The sequence below is a fragment of the Barbus barbus genome (assembly GCF_936440315.1).
Source record: "Barbus barbus genome assembly, chromosome: 25".
Taxonomy (NCBI): Eukaryota; Metazoa; Chordata; class Actinopteri; order Cypriniformes; family Cyprinidae; genus Barbus; species Barbus barbus.
Genome location: NC_136753.1, coordinates 23,902,036 through 23,927,702, shown reverse-complemented (window position 1 = coordinate 23,927,702; position 25,667 = coordinate 23,902,036). Strand labels below are relative to the sequence as shown.

Below are 25,667 nucleotides of genomic sequence, written 5' to 3'. Positions count from 1 at the left end.
CTAAGTACTCCATCTTCAAACAATGCAAAATATCCCAAAAATGTATGTTTGCCCTCTTGAGTAAAACGTGGTGTATTGAAAAGAAAAAAAATAGGTTAGGTCCCTTGTTGACACACATTAAAATTCATATATGCTGAAAGAGAAAGCTTTGAGTACTTCAGTTCATTGAATAAAAGACATTTGAATGGAGAAAAACAGAAAGTAAATACCCTGCTTAGAATATTTATGTATTTATATTCTACAACTGACTGGCATGGTTTTTGCGTATGACAGATGAAAGGCACATGACACGTGAGCGCACTCCTCCTGAGTGTTTGCCAATGATGTCAGATGTTCATTGTTGTTGTTTCAGAAGAACCATTTCACATAAATGGAGCTTAATGCCACAATGAAAAAGATAGGGCTACAAAGAAAAAAATATGATATGGGCCAGTGTATGCACATTCTTGTGCAAAATATGATGCTGGCACAGAGAGTAACTAACCTAAATGTATAGTTTTTCATATTTATGAAACAGTTCCTTCAGGTGGTTCATGTAAATCAAATTTTGTCAAAACAGGCCTAAATGATTCACTAAAATGAGTCACTGATTGATCTGAGGCCCTACATAGAAGTTTGTGTGAGGGACTAAATTGAATTTTATTTAAATAAAACTCATTTTAAAAAATGAATAAAATAAAAATGTACAATATTAAGTCTATATAAAAGTAGACAACTGTACTGGCTTAAAAATAGATTTCAAAAGTGAATATGCAAAGAGGTTGCAAAATTCATTATATTTAGTTAACATGACTTAAAATCTCTGGGGAACTTCAAGTAAATTCATTGAGATCACAGGAGTTCAGCTGACATAAAAGTTCAGGAAACCCTGATCTAGAGTGTGGGAATGCACACTCATATATTAAAATAATGTAGTCATGTCCTCTGGAGGGCAACCAGAGGCCACAGAACTTCCAGACGGATAGCTTTGAAGTCTACTATCAGGGTTCCAACCTTTTATAATGTAGGAAATTAGATTTTGCTCTTGCATTTAGCACTTAGAATATCAAGTTATGTAAAAACTTACTAAGCTCATTTCAATGAAGAGCTGGAAGGGGAAAACGTGAATCTGGGGCAGCAAAAATAAGCAGAGTCAGGCTGTGATGCTAAAGTCACATCTGCCTTTCAATGAAGAGGAAGTCTTGGTTTGAAGAGTCCCAGATAAGGACATAATTACTTTAACTTTCCATTTCATGACTGAATGTTCTCTCATCAAGCGTGCAAAGCACCTCTCCTGACAAGGTTTTCAAAAGTCAGAGACAATGAACTAAGAGGCTACCTGAGTGTGACTGAGCCACCAGGTATTGTTCAGATCCACACTGAAGTTTCTGTTTCATTTTTTCCACTGTTTCATAAATGATTTTGGTTTCAAGTCCTAGACTAATTAAACAGAAGACAGAGACAAGTGTAGCGAGCAAGTCAAGAACCACTCTGATTCAAATTGAGTAATTTGACTGATTCAAACACTTTTCCAGACTGTTCAAAACTGATTCATGAGTCTTTCTGAGATTTATTATAAAAGATCCAGTGCATAAGAGTCATTCATTGGAATCGGACTACACTGGTCATTCTGCATTTTTATTGCTGCATTCATAAATCCAATAAATCCATAAATGCAATAACAGATTTATCTGTTGATTAACCAAATGTAATGAAATTGCAGCTCAAACCTACAGCTGATGCAAAAGATTTGATAATGAAAAAAATAAAAAATAAACCTAAAAATAAAAAAAAAGTCAGATCATAAATGCATCACTTAAAAAACAACAACAACAAAAAGTTACCTTTATCTGCTGTAGCATGAATAAAAGTTCAGCTCTGTCCAAGTGAAGAATGTCACCAGACCTCTCACCACCACAGGAAACCAAGAGTCTTGTTTTCACCCTGAAAACACATTCATGTTTACCACAGGACTGAGGCACCACACGCAGGACACACTGAGGCCATATTGTGACATGGGAACCCCAATAAAAAAAAAAGAAAAGATGTTAAGAGCCAGGGGAATTTGCATTTTGGAAGCCGCTGAATGAAAGTATTTGTTCTTCCTGCGCCTCACTGAAAGACTCCGTTAAGTCTAAGATGGTTTATAGATTCTTGCTTATATTCAGAAGTCAGGATTATGAGGATGATAAGTCTGACAATTGATGTATGTTTGCCTCTGTGATACTTTTAAAGTCAGGCAGTAAATCAAGCACTGTGGTTTTTACCCCTGCTTTTCCTCCCTATTAGTTCATCAGTCAATTACGTTCTCTGGCAGGTCGCTTGACGTGTCCTAGAAACGGGGGCTTTATCTTAAAATTATAAGGGGAAAATCGCAAGCGAAAAGGACAAACACTTCCTGGCTGTTTATATGAATGCAAATGTCAGGTCTTTTCATCGTGCCCTTCATAGAAATAGTTTCAAGGTTCACAAGGTGGCAGTATTTTGAAATCCACTTTAATGCTAGTTAAAGCACTTGTTAGTGCAGAAAGCTATGCAAGTGCATTGTCTTTGACATATTTAGGATAGGTTAGAAGGAATTATGAAAGTATTACATTTACATTAACACACTTGATCAGGAATCAATAGACACAACATGATACATAAAAATGTATCTTATGTGTACTTTTTAAATTAAAAAACAAATGCACAAAATTAAATCTTTTTAAAACTAGACTACTGTACTAACATAATACAATAATAAAATAATAACTTAATACTTCATATAATGAAAAAACTTGGTGTAGAAACATTTCACAAAATTGATTAACTAGTAACTTTCATAAATGATAACAATCAAATGGCAAGCTATACATTGAATTTAACAATTTTGAAGTAGAAAAAATAAGTTAGTATTTTCTTGTATAATGTACTACAATATTCTTTGTTTTGTTTACAAATAATTTTACAGTGTAGAAACCAGTAAGCAACTACCAAACAACCATTTTGCAACACTAAAAACACTCTGAACACCTTAGCAACCACATAGCAACACATAATACATAACACACCCACACACACACATTAGTCTCTCTCTCTCTTTCTCTCTCTCTATTTCTCTCTCTCTCTCTCTCTCTCTCTCTCTCTCTATATATATATATATAGGTTTAAAATAATACACGAATGTCAAATACTTGATAAAAGCAGTAAGCTACCGAACAACCACTTTTCAACACACATACTCACACAAAAATACTCAGATCACCACAAATCTAATTCGTTTTGTTGCATGTATAATGTAAAAACTGAACAAATCTGAACATCAAATTTTAAAATAACACTAAAATCTACAACACACCGTGTTTTCAGTCTATCAAGCTTGAAAAGGCACAGGCAGAAAGTCACACATGATGTCATTTCCATGCTTATGAATATACTCATCCACTCAGATGGCATGGTACACTTCCCCATTATATTCCACTTTCACACCGAATAAAACGTACCCCACCACAGTGTAGTTTTTAATGGATTTGATCCCGATATCCTTTGGAAGTTCTGAAAGAGACAAGGCTGGCATCCCATCTGACTGGTTTTGGCACTAATGATGGTTGCTACTGACCTGGGATGCAAACCCACGCTGTGTAACACAGCGGGACAGTTTGTTCAGTTGAGCAGCGCGTCACACCCTATATTGCCCACAGCTTTCATCCGGTAACACTCAAAAGTTCAAGTCAGCAAATCTGCTTTGTTGTTTTACCCCCAAAACATGCATAATGTATGTCATACTCTAGTAACCAAAGTGATAATGGCATGAAAGGTTAGAGATTCACCTGAATTTACATTTGTGAGGATGCTTTGATTCACATCATGATCTCAGATCTAAAATGAGGTTAGTGGGAGAGATACAATTGATTGGCTGCAGACTAGTTATTGACTTATCCAGAAACCTACGAGAGGAGCCTCGTGATTCTGGAAATGGTCCATCTTTTACTGCTGACAGGGTAGGGCCCCTGCTCTTTAGATAAGAAGATTACAGAGTGATACAGAGGTCTAGCAGATTTATTGTGCCAGAGCTGAGCCATTTAAAGGATAGACGGGAACTCTTTCTTTGGAGGATGCTGCATTCAGGTTTTAATATCTCCCAAACCCAGCTGTTCACCCATCAAATGTGACAGGTGTATTAAATAAAAGAAAATGGGGATTTACCCTTAAGGTGACATCTTTTTTTGTGCACAGTTTGCTCTGTTTTAGTCAGCATGTTGGTAAAGTACAGCATGGCCGTGTTGCATTTTAAAGAGATATTTAATACAAAAATTAATCCATCCATTCATCCATCTACCACACTTTTAAACAAGACTTTGAAGACTTGAAGTCTGAACCTACTTTTGACTTTACAATAAGTTGTATTATTTAATTAGTTATGTAACTTTAGATAACATATTTAATAAATATTAGATAACATGAAACAACAATAAACTTCTAAAGCATTTATTAATCTTAGTAAATGTTAATTTCAACAGTTACTATTACATCTGTTAATATTATTTAGTGGACTTGAGCAAACATGACTAACAATTTGTATTTTTATTAAAATTTACAAACATGAATACATAAATACTGTAACAAAAGTATCATTCATTATTAGATAATAATGGGCTAATTAGACAACTAATGGAACCTTATTATAAAGGGCTTTTATAGTATTTGAAAATACAGTCATACATTTTGATTACACTTTATTTTAAGGTGTCCTTGTTGCAGTGCAATTATACATTTATACAAGTACTGAGTTATAATGCACTTACTACATGGTTAGGGTTAGGATTAAGGCCTGTTCACACCAAGGACGATAACAATTAAGATAACAATAAAGATATAGTTCAAAAAATCGTTCTCAATATTAAAGAATAGCAGAATTCACACCACAGCTATAACAATAAAGGCACAGAGAAACAACATTGTTGGAATCACTTTCATTTTTCAGCTGATGAATGATAAAAATCATTGACACCCAATCAGAATCAATCAATCCTACCATCATGAGCTCGAGAATTTAAAGCGGCAGACGCATGTGCACTTAGAATAAACTGACGATATTGTCTGCAGGTGTGGATGCTAATATTTTTTATCTTTATTGTTATCATTATAGTTATTGTTCTTGGTGTGAGCGGGGTTTAGGGTTTGGCTTGGGTTTACTTGATTGCAATTATGCAAAATGTTATGTTATTCTAATAATAAGTACATGTAAACATGTGCAACAAGGACTCCTTAAAATAAAGCGTTACTGAAATTTATTTTACAGAGTGTCTATTTACACTAAGTGCAAATAGCCCACCTTGTTGGCAAAGGCTATTTACACTAACTCCGCCCACTAATGTGTGATTGGGTTAGTCAATACTGAAAAAAGACGCTTATTTAGCATCAGTTTCAGTGGCTTAGATGGTAAAGTGAGTACTTTTTGGCGCGATCAACCCGAGTTCGAGTTCGCCTTTTGCCAAACTTTTTTTTTCTCCCTTTTCAAATCTCATATCGCATCAGAAAGGCATTTATTTTCAATAAAAATTAAGGAAATGATCAAAAAGATAAAAATAAAAGTATTGAGTAGTGTTAGGGTAGGTGTAGGGAGGCCTTTATTGTCCCAATAAGGTGGCATCCATTTAATAATTTGAATTAAAACTATAATTTACACTCAATACGTTATTATTGTGTACTGTTTTATAATGTACTACAATACTGAGGTGCAGATAATTGCCAATATTTACAATAAGTATTTTAATAGTGTAAATAGAATCTATAACTATTTGCACTTGGTGTAAATAGTATCTATTGCTAAAAAAAAAATGTTATTTTCACTTATAGCATCTGTCGCTATTTACACTTAGTGCAAATAGCCGCTGCCTTTCTTTCAACTTCAGTTCAATTAATTATACTAACTTACATTCAACTTCCAATTTGAATTCAAATTCAACTCAAATTAAGGAATTTATCTGAATTTTAAACGCATTCTCAATTCAGTTTTGAATTTTGCACAAACCTGAAAATAGAAGTGCATAACAATTCTTTAAATATGTCTGCTTTTGTCTTTCAAAAAAAAAGAAAAAGATTTTACAGCATGAGGGCATGAATAATGAGCGAATTTTCATTTTGGGTTGAACTATTCCTTGAACAATTCCTAACCAAATAGACATTGTCCATCAATCCATCTATCTATTCTCTATACTGCTTCTCATCTGTAGGGTCACATGGTTCCTGGATCCTACTCTAGAATCTCGGCCAAAGGCAGGGAAACACCCTGGACAGGTGGCCAGTCCATCACAGGGTTATGCATTTTCCAACCAAACATATGTCCTGAAGGAGAACGATATGAGAAATGAGCGACAACACAGAGAAAGGACAGGAACAAATGAGCAATCACCGTTTGTTGGTACAAAACAGAAGCACCAATGAAGCGAAACCACAGAAAGGCATTATGTCTCTGATACGATAACACAAAACGAGGGGTCACGAATCAAAGGAGCGAGTGCCATTACTGGCGCACTGTCAGGCCTCGTTCTGCATGGCAAAGCCGCTTGTTGATTAGGAAAAAAATATATATCGATTAGTGACAATGAGCAGCCACAGGCTAATCATAATTGATGGCTCATAGCTTCAGTTATCCCTTTCAGGCACAGACACAGACTTAATGTTTAAGCATTACAGTATACAGTAATGTATAGATGATTTTGAGGTGGTTTTGACCATCACAGTGCACTTAGTGTGCATTTATTTGGTGCACTGATTAGCATAAAATTTTAATCTCTTAAGTAGTGGGAAACTATCAGTCTTCCAACTGTGTTGTAAACAGTACAGCTCCGACTTATTAAACTCATTTGTCAATATGATACGTATCACCATATTTTGTGTACTGCAAAGATGTGTTTTCATTAAACACAGAATGGTTTCTAATATTTTTGCTATGTAATTTTGTATTTCCTGTACTTTTCCTATATTATTACCAAACCACTTATTTTTAAATTATCAAACGTGTAATATCTTGTAGTTCTTGCTTCAATATTTATAAACTCCCCTTCTAAAGTGTTACCTTCAATAACACTTCCATTGAATGTGAAAAATCAGCCTACTTCTACTGGTAAACTATTTTTAGAGGCTACTTTTTAATAAAACAAACTTTTTAGTTTTTAATCTAAAAATCCTTAAACTATATACATTTACTTCAGAGGCAAAATTGCACAAGACATTAAGATGTTTTCATATATAGTATATTAAATATTTAGTATGTTTTTTTACTGCTCTATAATCGCAGATTCTCTGCTTTTTACTTGTTTATACGTAAAGGTGAAAAAGTCTGCCAGTACAGTAAGAGAAAACACACTCATAATAAAGATGCATATATCTGTAAATAAATCTAATATCTTATGTAATATTGCAAAGATTTTTTAAACATTTTAAGTGAAAAATCAGACAGAACAACTTATAAGGAATGTATTTTTGCATTGTTTGCCATCACCTCATGTGCACTTTACTTAACAAATCAAAAGTTTCCTCAAATAAACAGTTTAAAACAGTTTTCACTACTGAACCTGAAAGGGTTTTAAAGGAACAGGGTCCATCTAGGAATTGATATACAGCTTATCGATTACAAGCCAAGACAGGAAATAGCCAAAGGAATGTGTGCAAGTGGAACTGTTCACTTGAACTCTGCAATGTCTCTTATCTAAGCATTTGATGAGGAATCCATGGTCTGATCGAAGTGGGCCGAAATAAAGAGTTACTCCAATACTTCTAATGCTAAGCAAGAGATCCATATGAGCACATTTAATTTGTTTAAGAGTCTGCCTCAGCTTGAAATACACTGTCAATATCTGACACACTCTGTGCACTATAGCTGCTTGAATTGATCAGCCGTACAGGACAGGCCAAAGCTCCCTCATAGCTTCTGGAGCTGCAAGTGTTAAATCAAACTGTCATTGATTGTGTGGGATTCAATTGGATGGGGGAGGGTAGAACTGGGGACCAATTAACTATTTGTTTGTGGTCAACTAAAACCTTTGGTAGGATCCAAGGTTTTATTTGACAAACTTTGGTAGGATCAAACAAACAAACTTTGGTAGGATCTACGGTTTGCAATGAGCAACTGCAACAAAACTTATGCAAATATAATATAATATAATAGTATTTTAAATTTATATATATATAAATTGATTAATGTGTATTGTCATCTTATTGCACTGACTCCATTTCCAACTCCATTTTCAATAGCACTGTCGACAGCATGATAAATGCACACAGCATTGTTGTATCTACATGTTAATACCATTTGTGGGCATCCAGGATCTTTAATTCTGAACCGTTGTCAGCACTGACTATGAGACGATGGAAGAATGTTTCAGAGTAATTAGGAGTCTGGGGGAAAAGCGAGTCTAGGTGTCTCTCGAAAGCACCCTTCCCCCCCAATCAAACACAGCCTACATTGGCCACCCCTCCTCCCTTGTCCAAACGCATAATATTTCGAACAGTAAACAAAACCATCCCCTCTCCCCACCCTAAATGAAGATAAATGAAGACTAAAACCCCTATTAGATGGCTGACGGGTGGTAGGGTTGAAAAGAAAGGGCAAAAAACTGCTGCAGTAGGATGACATGCTTCCTTCTTGTGGTTGTTCCTGGATACCACCAAGAGCTAGCGGGAAGGAACATCCCATAGCCGATAATTCATAGTGCTATGGTCTCCTCGGTCTCAAATGAGCCAGATAAAACTGCAGCGCTTGCAGAAAGGACGCATTATGGTCTCTGGGCCTTTGGTGGCGTTTTAATGATGATGGCTGTAGAGTTTCTACTTCGTGGTAGCCTTGGGATTGCATCCCTCCACTCCTGGCGAGCAAGGTTGCTGATTGTGCTGCCTGTCTTAATTCAAGCTTTAAGCATGCAGGGAAACAGGAAACTGTCCCTAAATGTCTGTGATGCTACACGCATTGGGCGCATTCTCGCTGCCTGTCTTTTTCATCTTTGCATGTTCAGCTAGTATTGATAGGCCTCTAGTTTTTGTGCCACATGAGACAGATTTCATGCCTCTGGTCACTGGTGCACTTCACATGATTAAGTATTCTTCTCATTTTGTGAAAGAGAATTGATCAGACCAGTTAATTGTGCACCCGTTCAATGTTTAACCAATTAGCTGACACATCAAGATCTACTGAATATGGCTTTTTTTTTTGTAATGACAATGGCAGAAATCATTCTGAAGATCAAAATGAGTCACTATATGAAACAGGTTCCATTTGATCGGGTCTTTAAATACAATGTTGTAATATTGTTACATTAGCAAATGTAGAAAGACTGTTTTGTAGAAAGACTCAAGTACTGCCATTTTGTTATGAACATCTGTTCTCAGAATTAGTCATTTTCCCAATTTTACCTAAAGATATGATTGTTTTGCTGAAATCACACCGGATCTTGCCAGCTGCATTCTCAAATTCAATTTCCTTTACAGATGTACATGTCTGTATAAAATAATACAAGGGGGAGGGGTTTCATTTCAGGCAGTGTGGAGAGCAATCATCTTGCCAAGCTTGGGACCTTTATGAATTCCCAGCGTATCTCCTCACACCAGCTGTCTTCCATTGATAACGTCAGGTAGACACAGTTCTTTCAAACCATTATCATTCCCCCTCACGGTCTGTGCAGGGTGGACAAGACCAAGTGGACAAATATGTACGTTCACTACATAAAAACATGAAAAAAATCATATCTTGCCCTTTTTGACACACTCCTTTTTACTTTGTTCTGAACTGCTAGTAGATTTAAGACAAATCCATTTGCAATGCCACATCTCCTTCAGCTTTAGTACCAAAGAAACTGTGTATGTGATAATATGTGAAGTGGGGGTTAAAATGGCAACAATCATACTAGTAATGCATGGAGCGATAACCTTAAGACTGAAGTCTTTACACTGATCTGCTAGGTGTCGCTATGCTAATCTGCTAAAGCTGTTGTATCCCAAAAACTGTGGTTTCGCTCTGCAAACGGATGATATTTGTGTTCAACGGTCTAGTGAAGGTGAAGTCTGTTGTTAGCATTCACTGCTAGGTTTGGTTAAGCTCACTGTATGTCATCCACACTTCACAGCACAAAAGCAATTTGGTGACGTGACTCCACTGCTAATGATAAATTACTCACAGCAGTGTACAGCAACAAGGCCATTTTCTATTATTTATACTGCAGTCACAAAAGAGGTCATTCTGACTACCACAGCACATACAATAACTATGTTTAAGTCAATACATAATTTATCATTATAGAGCACTTTCTACATTATTAATAGACTGATACTTATGAATAGAATATCATAAACACAATCACATACTCTGTGATTTCACACTTGACAAACAGGTTGCTAACCATACCTCAATTACTGTGCACATTTCATTAAATACAAGTAGAAATTTTAATAAAAAAATGAATATTGCTAACATCAATATCTTCTTTGAGTGAATTATTCAGTCAAATGACCTTTCTGATTCACATCTAGAAATGTATTCGTAAATGTGATTTCATCATGGTTTATGCACGTTTTTTGTTTTTTATATTTTCCATATGAATTTTGCAATATGATATGCATATTACTGTTTCCATCCAGCCTTTTTATCCAACACTCCCAAAATGACATAGCGTTATGTGAATGGAAATATTGTTATCATTACATGTACTTTATTAACTTTATCTACCTCTAAAATGATGGTCCTTTCTGGTTATTTATCTTTCTTTCTTTCTTTTTATGTCATATTGCTGCAGTAAAATGGGTTGCAAATGTCAACTAACATTAATTTTAGTGGGGTTTTTGGTTGCTAATTTGGTTGCAAATTGGAATACTGAAAATGTTTCAAGAATATTGAAGTTCTTCAGAATGCCTTTGATGGAAAGCAAGTAGAAGTGCATCTATTCCAAATTAGGCTGGTTGAGAAAGTTACTAACAAGACCATAACAGCGTAGCTTCTGTTTGAAGACACAATTCAAATAAAAGGCCGCTTGGGTCCAGCAAAGGATGTTCATGTCAAGTGAGAGGAATGCTGAGCACTTGGGAGTGAATGGAGAAGAGCTTGCCCAAGTGCCCTTTATAAGGTGGCATAAAAGACTTAGTGGAATGTGAGTTTTAATGGATGAGCTGGCACACCGGAGCTCAAAGCCTCTCCTGCCACAGGTGGAGGGAGGGGGACATTGGAGCGGGATTGTTTTTCTGTCTTTGTCCAAACAAAAAGTGATATTATATATGGTGCTGTTGTATGATGGTAATGACATTAGATACGGATCAGCGGGAGATGAACACGAGTATGTTCCCTCACTATTCTTATGCCTTCCACTTCCAATCTCTCCTTCTTTATTTCTTTGTTTTTAGTTGGTGACCATTTTGGGTTACTGTGTGATGGCATGTTGATCATGGAAGTCTTAAAAAGAAAATTATTACATTATTTAATCAACCCATTTCACCCAAATCCATGGACTTTTTTTTTTTTTTTTTTTTACTGTAGGACACAACAGGTCCATGCAACAACTCTTTCCATGCAATTAAAATTGACTAGACTATTCAAACTTCAAAAAATGATGCAAAATCTGCACAAATTCATCTTACATTCAAAATCTTCTAAAGCCATGAGCTTAAAATCATTTACATCTGCCCTATTTCTCCTATCCTATAGGTATGTTCATGAGCGAGGTAGCAATGTTTAATTTGTGAATGATTCATTCTTTGAGTTCTTGAACGAATGATTTAATTCACAAAATAATTCAGTTTGCTCAATTCTTTCAGGAAACCTGACTAATCTGGTTAGTAGTTCTGAATCACTCAATGATCCGATTACAGTCGTTAACAGCTGGAAGGGAAGATTATCAGTGAAAAATGATGCAAATTTGAGTCAGTATATCACACAAATTTATCATATGACTTCAAAAGACTTAAAAATAGCAATTTTAGGCAATTTTTATGGAGATTTTGCATCATTTTTAGAAGCTGAAAAGCTCCAGTCCTGATTATACACACTTGGAAAAGAGTGACTGGCACAGTTTCCACACAGAAAAAAATATTTGGTGTAGAATGGACATTTTTTATTCAGAAATTGCTACTACATTTCATAAATTATTACAAAAACAGCAAGTAACACATTTGATTAAACATGAAATTCTGAAGTAATAGCAATAATCTTTGGGGGTTTTTTTAACTTTGAAAAATATTTTTTTGTAGTGCAGAATTTTTTCCTATTAGGGTTGCATAGAAGAAAGAAATTCATATGGATTAGAAGCAACACGAGGGTGAATAAAAGATGAAAGAATTATAATTTTTGCTCCAAAATGGCACTAAATTGCCAAAACTCTTATCAATACAAACAGCTCTTATCAATATTATTGAACAATACTTAAATTATGAATTCTCTCTCATGGTAGCAGCCAGATGAAATAGTGTTCCTCTCCTTCTGTTGCGTGCACGTGTGGAGAAACGGTGTATTTACGCCACAGGCACCTCACACGCTAGTAGTTCTATCAAGGGTCCCATGTGACACAGGTTGCCCATAGTAACCGGCTTAGCTGCAGTCAATGGAAAATAATACATTAAAGAGTAGTGAAAACAACTTCAAACACAGCAGTCTTGAAAGATTCAGTTAGTGGATGTAATGAATCAGATACAAACCGCTCGAGGCTGTTATTACACAGCAGAGCTCAACGTGTCAATCATAGCTGATGGTCTGTGAAAACGTAAGCAGGTCTTTTTTTGATTCTCGACCCCATTTGTATGATGGACAGCCCCGTCGTCCAATTACCACCACACGCTGCCAGATCACCACAAGGGTCGCATTTAACAGACCTCGGGTGCAGGAAGAACACCTGCATCGTGCAATTTACCACTGGGTTTGTTGACAGTTCTGGATCTGTGACATTTCTAAACAAGGGGGGTTCGGATAACCTTTGCTGAATGTTTGAAACATACACTATACGACAGGCAGAAACTGGTTTGTAATTATGGAAAAAGAAAAAAGAAAAGAAAAACTATTTAGTAATTATATAAATAATTAAAATATAAATCGACGGTTACAATGACGCTTGTCAGTGACACAAAAGACCTTTTTTTGATCTGAACAATCTATGCAAATGATGTTGACGAAATGCCTAACGGTTATTGTTATGCTGTCATACACATTTAGCCCAACAAAAAGCCTCTCTATGCATGTAGACACATGAGCATATAGAAAAAGACTATGTTGAAAGCTAACATAACCATTCTCCTCAAACATCGTTAGTGGGAAAGAAGTGTGCAAAACTGCTTTGTTCGTGTCTCTTCTCATCCATGTCAACCGGTACAATGACTGACAAAGAAGTGAAACCACTTTGGCAGCCATATTTGAGGTGAGTCATATAACAGCAGGTCTCTGAGGGGCTTCGGAGCTAACAGTAACGCATCTGCGCTCGCTTTCCCAGCTAGATGCTAATTAGGAAACCTCCGCAAGACACAGGTAATGGGTAGACAGCTAAAGCGTCGAAGAAAAAGAGAAGATGTATTGCAGAATGGCAAAAAAGGATCAGTATGCACTAATTAGGGTTAATTGTGAGATGTTTTGCTTGAAATTATTTTGTCAGGGACAGCACGTAATGAAAACCAATTATAGCTCTCTTTTTTGTCATTTTCTTGGCCTGAGAGTGATAAAGAAGCAGTTAGTATTCTATACGTTTCTTAAAATAACCATACAAACATGGTCGTTCACACTTAAATCTGACTGCTAAGGGGTGTTCACACAAGGTTGAACACAACAGCTGAGTAGCTACTACTAGCCTACTAGTAAACAACACAACAACAAACAAGACTTGGCACTCAGCATGCCATAGTTTCTGCTTCTAAGCAACTTATTTCATTGCCATTGTGTCTGATAATAGTTCAAATATATTCTCAGTCTAAAGTAGGACAATCGTTTCCCAGGATACATAACATTAAATGTAACTCTGAACTGTTTTTACCATTTAACGTCTCTTGAGCCAAAACAGTCTGAAGTATCTTCAGATTTTCAGCTTCTTCAGATGTTTTTGGAGCCTTCGAATTTTCCACATTTCAACACACTTCAAAGTCATTTTTACAAAAGAACTACATAAAAGTAAAATTTTGCATGTAAACATTAAGCCCATTTCTGCCACATAATTAAAAAAAGCATGCTATGATAAATCATCATAATGATATACTGAGTAATAATTAATTTACAAAAAGTAAAAAATAAGGCAAAATCGTGAGATGAAATCATAATTTCAAAATTATTGTACCAAATGTATATTTTTTTCCCTATGCGATGGAAATGTGCTTCTTAAACACAATAGTATATTTCTAAAAACACAAAAAAAGAAACTAAACCTGAGTCTCCTGCTTTTGCTTACATCATTCTGTCTCTATTTGTAGCCTATGAAAGCACTACTGCAAAGTTAGCAACTGTACAGTTATGTCAAATGTGAACATCTTGCATCAGTACACTTTGTTTGTACTAAAGCATTCTGCTGATGTACCTGCATGTCTGTAATTAGCTAAAACAATTAAGATGAAATTACCATCACTTATGCTCTGTTTTCTGGTACTTTATGTACCTAAATCTGCCATGCAGCAATTGCCACTAAGCATAGTGATTACATTTCTTCAAATAAAGTCTACATTGAATGCTATCACCTCCTGAGTTCTGCAATAATGACATTTGAAATAAGGTAACTGCAGCAGGGTTTAAGCTTTTGAGATGTATATTTACATGCTTTTGTTCAAGTGCATAAAAAATATATATTTTATCAGTTTGTGGATTAAAATCAAGCTATAGCACCAGTTGAGCTACAGGAATGGGATGTAGGAAATTAAAGCAAAGACATCATTTTTCATCACAATTAACTGCAAGCAAAAGCTTGTTACCCAAGTAACTCAAGAACCCAGTTTCCGTATTTTGCAAGGCTTCCCAAATTAGCGACCAATCACCCATATGGGAACTAACAGCACATCTGTATTTCCTCTAAATACAAAGATAAATTGAACAAATTGGAATCTGTCTTGAATTTAAGGGATTTCACTGGGACCTGCAGAAGAAATCGTAATGAGGTCACAGGGCTGTGGGCTCTCAGAGGGGTCAGTAAGGGACATGGGGTTTTGGTCCCAGAATGCAGTGTTGAATTATAGGTTTGGCAGCGTTCTTGTACAACAGTTGCTGTTCCTGCAGGATGTGAACATTGAGATCTTGAATATCGCTGTGCTTCTGGCCCTAAGCACGATTAGGTGTGCACAGTGCCAAGGACAGACACAAAGATTGTCTTATCCTTCCGCAAACTCTTTGTCAGAGATTAAACGGTGTCCTAACAAGGAGGAACAAAGTAAATTTCCAGAGAAATTTGTCACATAAAGAATGTCTTTTACATTACGATTCTATTGCTGTATTATGAAATTATTCAGATTGAGGTATCAAACAGGATGTTGAATTGCAATTCAAATTTAAATGTAATTTTCTTTTTTTATTATTAAAATAAATTCTTATGACTGCAATTATTAACTAGAAAAAGCAATGCTTTTTTGTTTTTGTTTTTTTACAAAACAAAGCCTTGTTTGAAAGTTGTTTTTTTTAGGAATTTTGTTTTTTTAAAGCTTTCAAATTTGAATGTTGATAGATAGATAGATAGATAGATAGATAGATAGATAGATAGATAGATAGATAGATAGATAGATAGATAGATAGATAGATAGATAGATAGATAGATAGATAGATAGATAGATAGATAGATAGATAGATAGATAGACGTACAGAACAACAGACAGACAGAGCAATAGCTAGACAGATAGATATCGACAAAATGTTCTGGTTGGTTGGTTAAAAACACAAATTTACATTCAAGATAATGCTTTTATGGCTTTATTGGGATGCATGTAGTTTCATCATGTTTTGAAGACTGATGCAAGTTCTTTTCACATCTACGTTTCCCGAATGACTCAAATGTAATTATTTAGATAATTTAACTAGCTAATTCGATTAGTGTTGGGTTAAATCCAATTACATTTCCACACAAACTTTGGCCATATGTTGAGATTTGTGCAACACTTCACGTATAAAAGGCTGAATCTAATTACTTTAAGACGCTTTTCTTTGCAACAGTGTCTTTAAGGTTTAAGTGCACATTGAGAGACTGACAGAGACTGAAGTTCATTTTGTGAGCCATTTATTATGCCTTCCATGCTTCTTTCTAATCAATGCTCATCAACCCTCTGATGCCCGGCTAATAGCATTTTACTGCTCTTAGCCAGTAAAAATCTTCTCTCTATGCAGGGCATGCACATATATTAGCAGTATTTGTGTTGTGCTTTTTTTTTGTGCATTTACGTGTCTCTTTGTAACACCTTCAATGTAATGGGTCCCAGTGGGGGTGGTATATATGGGTCTCACACTCTGTCATTCTCATAGACATGTTTTCCGAGTTGGATATACTGTATAGAGAGGCTTGTTAAGACCATAGCGCATGCTAAACAAATTGAAGTGGGCATTAGAGAAGGCAGAAATGGCTTCATTAACATGGGGAATGCACCTGCTGGTCTTTTTTTTGTTTATGTGTGCACATGTAGAGTTCATACCCATTAGAACTGATTTACAATGTGATGCAAGACAAGCTGAAGTCCTTAGCTCTGGCATGAAGGTTGACCTCAGACAATAAAACAAGTTAATGACCCACAAGCCCTTGCTAAATTATTTAGCTTAGTTTTGGCTGCTCTGTCGATTTAAATAGCAGCCATGCTTAAAAAAATTATCTTTTCATAATTTATTCACCCTTGTGTTATTCTATACCTGTATGAAATGTTAAGTTGATGTGTTTTAACTGATTAGTGATCGAAAAATTGTATATGGGTTACGGTGTACAAGAAAAAGAAAAACAGAGTTAAAAAATGTTTATTGAATGTTTTTTTTTTGTTTTTGTTTAAATGTTTCATTTAAGTTAAACTCTCAAATAATTAGTAGTGCATACATTTCTACTTAGTGCACATTTTATTTTAACTTACAAATGCTATTTACAATGTGTTATACAGAAGAAAAAAATCCATACAGATTTGGAAGAACATGACAGAATTTTCATTTTGGGGTGATCTGTCCATTTAAATTTATAAAGGAGCTTGTTAACCCAAGAGCTAAATGTTTCTTCATTAAAGGTCTTCTTGCAGGTCCTGTGACTGGTACATCCTTGTTTACATAGCGAGAGGGACAAACTGGCGCAAAAGCAAACCTCTGCATGTTTCATATCACGTCCCCGGACACAATGAGCCTTTTCACTGCCATGAACTTTTAGGTCCCCATGGCTGTCACATCTATCCTCCTTCATCCTTTCTTTCCCTCCACTCCATTTTTGCAGTGTCTTTCCAGGCTTGCCCATTCCCTGAAACACAACCTCCTTTATGAGAACCCCAGGGACAAAGATGTCGCTATTCCATAAGCGGTTAAAACCCATTCATCATTTTATTATTTTTTTTGTCTTTATTTATATAATCCGCTCCCTTAACAGTTTGGATCTTGCTGATTTGAATAATGGCTCCATCATAATAAATTCCATCAGTGTCACATGCTTTGCGTTTCATATCTCTATCACAGGGAACATTATATTGTAGACATCAAGAGCATGCTATATTTCACACCATGTTATGGGACATATACTAGCATGATTTTTTAATGCAGCACCCTGCGGTGCAGTACGAGATCTGTCTTGAAAAGTTCAGAATTGGATCTCCTGTTGTTTAACTGATATGTCCTGCCTCATGAATAAGATTTAAAGTGCATCTATGGAAGTGGAGATTTGTGAAAGAGATAGGACCATTAATCATACTCTGACCACAGGCATGCAGGGGGATGGGCACCTGCAGGAAATGTTGCCGCTGGCGTTATTTTGCCTCACTGCCCTGTGCAACAATGTGATGTTTTATTTTTAAAAAGATGCTGATCTTTCAACTTCCTATGTCCAAGCTTGATAAGGTTACACATGAATAAGAATGCAAAGCCATGACATTAATAGGAAGCTATTGCCTTTTTCGTTACCCTTATTCATTCTAGGCAAATCTCTCTCTCTTTTTTTTTACTTGACTCCAATTATACTGTTGAGAGGTATGGTTGGTAAAACACATAAAAAATAATAGTAAAAAAAAAGTTTGAAATCAGTAATAAATTCTTATTGAGATATATTTTACACTAAGAGCTAAAAATCCCAATTGCTAGATATAAAGTTGAAATTACAAGAAACATACTTGTGGCATAAGTCTGAATGAAATGGGATCTTCAGATAAAAAAAGTATATATACAGGGACATTTTATCAATCGAGAACTGACTGGATATTAATGAATAATGGGCATTCTACACTAGAATAAATAAATAAACATCCATAAAAAAAGCTATATAAAATTAAATTAAATTAAATTATCAAAACCTAGTTGATTAATTCGCCAGCTTTTCATTTGGGTTTTTAAATTCATGAGTAAAATAAGTTCAGTGGTAAACAGAACTTGACAATACTTGGATCATTTGTTGTACAACATAAACTGCACACACTCACACTCAAACATTCTTATGTAGCAACTGCTTCAGTGTTTACATTTTTAATATAGGTGTGCGTAATTTACAAAACATTCAAGTATTGTCAGTTTATATTTTCCACAGACCTTGTTTTACTCATAAACTGAAAAAGCGCATTATAAAAACCCATAGGAAAATTTTGAGGGAACCTATGGCAAATTTGTCTTCTGGGTTATGACATCATGGCTGCAGCACTCTATTTTGATCTTGACTAGCATTAATGTAAAAAAAGAAAAAGTAATTGTTACATTTGGAAAATTATGATTATAGGCTTTTATGATTAATAAAAGATGATTATGTTAAATTATGATTAAACGTGCACAATAAGACCAGGAATGTGCATTAAAGAGAAGTAAACAGGGTCGATTATAATTGTATGTTGACTTCAAACTAAAAAAAAAGAAATTTCTCTGAAATACAGTCTGTGTGCAGAATATATTATATTACTTATATTACTTAAATACACAAACAGCCAAAGGGCATTTCCTCACAATCATAAAAAACTGTTATCTCCAATAGTTAATGATCTGAATGATCAAACAACATCTACCGCTAGATGAATTGTACAGAAACTGTGCTTTCCTACTGCCTTAGGCATTTCAGAAATGTTCAGGCCTGGTTTTCTCCCTGCTTTCTGTTTACCTCTTGGGAAAGGATGGATAAAGGGAACCCTGAACATGTCTGATAAGGCTGACCTCCTTTTCAGGTTTGTCCTTCAGTATTACCTCATCATATTAATTATCCTTTTGGTGTAACTGATGACGGTGACCGAGCAACTCCAATGACAACCAACCAGTTAAATAAGGTATGGGGGAGAATCTCCATCCCTATAATCACCGCATCTTTACTACAGCTACCGTTACTCCCCTCCCCCAATGCTGAACAGACAGAATTGATCTATTTCACACCCAAATTCAAAACCACAGAACACACAGGCTACACACAAACACACAGGCGCTGCCCACTCCTTCAGAGAAAATAATTTAATAAAAAATAAGTGGATCTCAGAGATTCAGGCTTCAAGCTAGTAATCAAGAAAAATAGTTTCTAAAGGTGCTGCCACTGTGAGGAATGTTTTCAGAATTGACAACTGAAGCTTATATTGTAATTTCATGCAATAGAAAACCTTAAGCAAAGGCTTATGTATAGCATAGGTTCAAGGTGTTCTAATTATGAAAGGGATAGTAAAAAATTAAAAATTCAGTCACAATTTATGACCCTCTTGTGTCATGTTTCAAACCTATAGGACTTTCTCTTTTCTACTGATAAACCAAATTCTGAAGTACAAAAAAGCACAATAATTAAATATATAGAATATAGAATATTATAATATTATTACAAAAAATATTATTTTGAATTAATTTTAATAAATTAATATTATTTTTTAAATCTTCAAGATATGTAGTAATGCCATTATAAAATGGAAATATATATATATATATATATATATATATATACACATATATATATATATATATATATATATATATATATATATATATATATATATATGTATATATGCATATATATATTTTTTTTTTTTATAAAATTTAATAACGTTAAAAAAACATCTTATATTAATCATATTTTGTTTTTACTCGTTTAATTTTTTTTATAAAACTCTTTTAAACATGGTTTTAAAAGGTACTTTATAAATAAACCATTATTTTTTTTACGAGCTGTATCTCTTAAATTTTTTCATGCCTTAATATATTCAAACTTTGTTTGAATATATTATATATTAATATATAAAAAACAGATTTCAAGCCAATGACAACAAATAGTGAATAAATATTTAAATTTGGTTAATATTTAAATTTCGTTTCCACACACAGTGAGCATGTCATTCAGAGTATTTTGTTACTTTTTTGGAGAGTCCACTATATGCTTAAAGTCATACAGATTTATTCTTGAGGATAAATAAGTAATGACAGAATGTTAATTAACAATACTCTCTAACTTAGTCCCTGAGAAAAACAGTTGTGGCCTAATGGCTAGAGACTCAGACTTGTAATCCAAAAGTTGCAAGTTCGAGTCTCGGGCCGGCAGGGATTGTAGGTGGGGGGGAGTGAATGCACAGCGCTCTCTCCACCCTCAATACCACGACTGAGGTGCCCTTGAGCAAGGTACCGAACCCCCAACTGCTCCCCGGGCGCCGCAGCATAAATGGCTGCCCACTGCTCCGGGTGTGTGTTCACGGTGTGTGTGTGTGTTCACTGCTGTGTGTGTGCACTTTGGATGGGTAAATGCAGAGCACGAATTCCGAGTATGGGTCCGAATTCCGAGTATGGGTCACCATACTTGGCCGTATGTCACGACACTTTCACTTTCAAACCAAATCCAATTTGCAAAGTTTGCAAATGTCAACTCTGTGACATTTCCAGTAATGTTACATTTGCAAACCAGACTAAAAAGCTCATTCTGAATAACTTTTCCTCCCTCTCATATTCCCTTTCACACGGATTCACATCATAGCTGCACTTCTTTTCAGGCATGCCACCCTCATTCATTTATTTATTTATTTAGTGTCATTCTGCTTTAGAAAACTTTGGCGCCTGCATTAAGCTTGCATGAAAATGAAAAGCAAGATCCAGCATATTTTTTAGCTTAGGGCGCAGGTGTTCCTCAATTGAATGAATTGAGTGAATATGGCATCACATATGGAGATGAGAGGCCTTGCTGCGATGGTTCGAATCCACAGTGAAAATCAGTTAGCCTAGACTGCGCTCGGCCACAGAGGTTATCTCCCACACAAAATGAAATCTGGATTGTTTTTGCAACCTTTGAATAAGATAAAAGTTTGTTATGAATAAGAAAAAGGTCTTATCACACATCGATTTACAGTGATCCTCAAAGAGTATAAAGAACTAGATTTCTGGTGCTTGACCCCACGACCCGCTAGCATGAAACTAGGGTGGTTCCTATGCAGTTGCTAAGGTGTTCTGGTCCCTAGAAATGCTTAAGTACTTTCTTCTCTAGTAATTTTATCATCCGCCAGGGTAAATCATAAATCTGAATGTTTAAAAAACAGCACACCTCTCCTCAACAAGCGACACTACTTGATCCTCACATAAACTGTATGCACTGAAAATCATTTTATTGGATGGCAGGCATCTGATAGGCACAGAATAATGATGGCGTCCTGCATTGTTCTATTTGTGGACTGTTGGTGAGAGGAATTTGCCCTAGTTTCCTCACAGTGGCCTCAATTGGCATAATGTGGCAAATAATTGGCCATTATGCCATAAAAGAATTCCAGTTTAGACTTAGATAAGACATTATGAACATAAAAAGTAACAACATTTGATCATTTAATCAACTGTTTCTTTTAATCTCAACATTTAATCTTTTCCATTAAAATTTGAATTACTTAAATGGGTATGATAATTCTTGGTTAACAAATCCAAAAAGAAACATCACCCATTGGTTCAAAAGGTTGATAATGTTCATTAGAACTTCTTATGAGCTCTGAAACCTTGAACTTTGTTACTATAAAGTGCACTGAACTTTGCTATTGTAAAATATATTTCATAAAATGAATCATAATGCTTTCAAACTATGTGCAGGCCTAATGATTTATAATTTTGCAGTTAAATCACCCAGTAAATAAACACACAAATGTGTGACCCAACCCAATTTATCTGTTGCATAATAATGATAATCAGCCCTACTGGATATCATACATAAGCAAGATTTGAATTTGAAATAAATGAGGCCTATTGTTCCTGGAAGTGGGATTTTAAAAATGTTTAATAGAAAACCAGCAATCTATGGTGTTCTCACAAGCTCAGATGAGCACAATATTCATTCCTCTGCCACCACTCATTAGAAGCAAATCACACCCACTGTCTCAATGGAGGAACATCCAACTCATTTCTTATCTAGTTTTTCCACACTTTTTACTGTGGACCGAAGAAGAGACCAATCATTGTGCTAATTCATCCTACCAAATTCACTTGTGAAGTCTCAAAGCACGCGAGGCTGCCCTCTGTCTCTAATGCGACTTTAATTGTTTTCATTACTGTAGAGTAACTTATCTTGCTGTCATGACACAGATTTAGAAAGAATCTGATTTTCATAATAGGCAGAAAGGCTTCATAATCACATCAAAATTCAACTCTGAAGGCTGCATTCAATATGTTTTACATTAAAGAGACTACTTGAGGAGTTCACAAAGCCTACATGTTATGTAAATGGATTCTGTATAACTAAAGTCTTAAAATTTCTTCAATGGTTTTTGATGTTTTATCAGGTTATAAGTTCTTTCAAACAACATATTAGTTTCTGTGTTCTTGAAAATACCAATACATCAAGGGTTTCTCAAAGGAAGAAAAGGTAGTGTTGCCTTCTCTAAAAGAATCTAATAAGAATGGATAACGAGTTGGTTATTAATCACACTGTCAGCTTAATAATACCTGCCTATGTTGTTCAAAAAAGGTGTGCATATCAGCCTGATACTGGCAAAAATAGACAATGAAAACAACTTACCCAATCTTCACTTTTGGGCACATCTGAATCAAAATTGATCTGAAATTACTTACTATATAAATGGCATCCACCTGCGGAGGGTTTGATGACTATTCACTCAAAAAGCTCACTGTTTTATAATGTAATGTAATATAAATGTTATTTCATAACCTGTTTCATTAACCTGGAAATCATTTCACCATCAAATGGAATCATAAGATCACCATATGCCACTGCAATACATTCTGTAGATGATTTTCTCAACTAGAGAATAGAAAAAAAAAACACTGTGGAACTTCACCAGCTTGCTCTAAAACCCTTTTTCCTTTTAACCGAAACGTTTATTTTAAGACCATATATAGCCTGGGGTTAAGTAAGAACCCGAGAGGAAGCCAAGCACTCCAAAAACACAAGAGATCAATCCTGTAGAGGAAAATTAGCATCTATTCAAGATCTAATGTTGGTGGTAAGGATGTCAAGGGCTACCAAGGGCATGTTTTCAAAAGCACAATATGCTTAAAGCACCACAAGTGCAATGAAAGTACTACATGTGCCGCATAAAAAGAACTGCAAGCCAGCATCAATTTTAGATTCACAGATTGTACTACATCCTTAAGTCTCATGAGATACACTGTTATGCTATAAACCAAGAGAAAAAGAGTTGCGAATCTAATAGCTTCATTCTCTATACATCTGTATGGCTCAAGCAAAAAGCAATGCAATTTACAATATGCATACGGCCACTTAAATCCATCTTTAAGTACACATGATGCAATTCTGACTATAATACCTACTACACTGAAACGATGCCAGACACATCAAACATAGTTCTGTCTCCATATCTGAATCATCTAAACATCCTTAATATCCGTTAAAGCACACGTTATATCAAAAAAGACTAACAGTAGGGTTTCCTATAACAGCTGGACTCCAGAGCAAGTACGCTCCTCGTCGGAATAGGAAATAACCAGATTTGATTTCACCTGTCAGATGCGCTTTGCTATAACTCTCAAACATCCCATAACAGGTTTTCAAAGTGTTTAAACACGCGTATCTTATGACCTCGCCTCGCCAAGAAATAAAGAAATGCTTACCTTTCGCTGTAGTTTGTGTGCGAAACGCGCAGAGCTCGAGCTGTTAGACAGCGGAATGTCTCGCGCGATGATGCTTTCCCTTCAGTGGTGCGTTTCTCTTACAAATGCGTTCAGTGAAAGGCTGAACGCAGTCAATAGCTTTTACAAATCCATGGCAACCGAGAAAACCCTCCACAACTTCGCTACACTGTGACCGGGGTTAACACACCCCCTTCCTCAATGACAGTGACTCTACTCGCCGACAATATGCCAATTGACTATGAATTTCTCAGAAGACTTAGGGGTATTAATAGTGCACTGAATCACTGTATAATGCTCCTCTTTCCTCACTTTTGTGTTAAACGGTTATTACAGTTCTAATATGTATAAATATATACACTTTTATTAAATCAAATGGGAATAAAACATAACTTAAAATGCTGTTGCTTTAAAAAAAAAAAAAAAAAAAACAGTTTAAAGCTTGTTTGGTCTTACAGTAGCTGGTTGGTTGGTTTTAGAGGGGCTTTTCAGGATGGGAGTGCCTGAAGACCAGCTTGACCAAGCTGGGAGACCTGCTTAAACCAGCTAAGACCAGCAGAGTCAAAATACTGTTATGTTAATGGAAAGTACTTAAAAAAATGCCCCTGTTGTGTTTTCAGCACCTTAGACAGCAGCACAATTGGTGGCTTCTGGATTATGTCTAGTGTGCCTTAACATTTAAGAGCACTATATTGTCATGGAAATTTAAGGTTTAAGGTTACATACAGTGAATAAAGTCTCAAGAAGGACAATTAAAATGCTAAATTTAATTTGCATTACAAAAAATATTGAACCAAGTGACATTTATAAAGAAAGATAACACAATAACACTTATTGTATATAGCTGAATTTTAAATGATTATATTTCAACAACAAATTGGAGCAGAAACATATATACGTTTATAAACAGACAATATCATGGTAATGCACAAGTATGACTCCCTATAGTTTACAACATTAGCTGAAATAGTTTTTTACCCTGGTAAATATTATTTATAATATAGTTTATTTAAATAGGCTACAGGGCCACAATTATTTTAGTAAAGCACTGTTTAATACATATATACTGTATATATATATATATTTATAAATCTAAATCTATAGTTTTTCATATAGTTTATTTAGTTTTTCCTGAACAGTGACTTTAAGTCGTGGGGAAGTCGTGGCCTAATGGTTAGAGAGTTGGACTCGTGATCCAAAGGTTGCGGGTTCGAGTCTCCGGCCGGCAGGAATTGTAGGTGGGGGGAGTGAATGTCCAGCGCTCTCTCCACCCTCAATACCACGACTGAGGTGCCCTTGAGCAAGGCACCGAACCCCCAACTGCTCCCCGGGCGCCGCAGCATAAAATGGCTGCCCACTGCTCCGGGTGTATGTTCACGGTGTGTGTGTGTTCACTGCTGTGTGTGTGCACGTTGGATGGGTTAAATGCAGAGCACGAATTCCGAGTATGGGTCACCATACTTGGCTGAATGTCACTTCACTTATCACTTATCACTTATTAAAAGAAAAGTCAAAGGTACAAACTGAACTGTGA

General features: G+C 35.5%; 1 protein-coding gene across 1 annotated transcript in view; it reads right to left on the bottom strand.

Annotated features, from left to right (window-relative positions):
• The window catches only part of LOC306844655 (neural cell adhesion molecule L1-like protein), a gene marked incomplete at its 5' end in the record, with an annotated part of 86,795 nt that extends 62,462 nt beyond the window's left edge, over positions 1 to 24,333 (bottom strand). The window contains one exon of the mRNA XM_079376947.1: positions 24,116 to 24,333. The remainder of the gene's footprint in view (positions 1 to 24,115) is intronic.
• Positions 24,334 to 25,667: the final 1,334 nt, after the last annotated feature.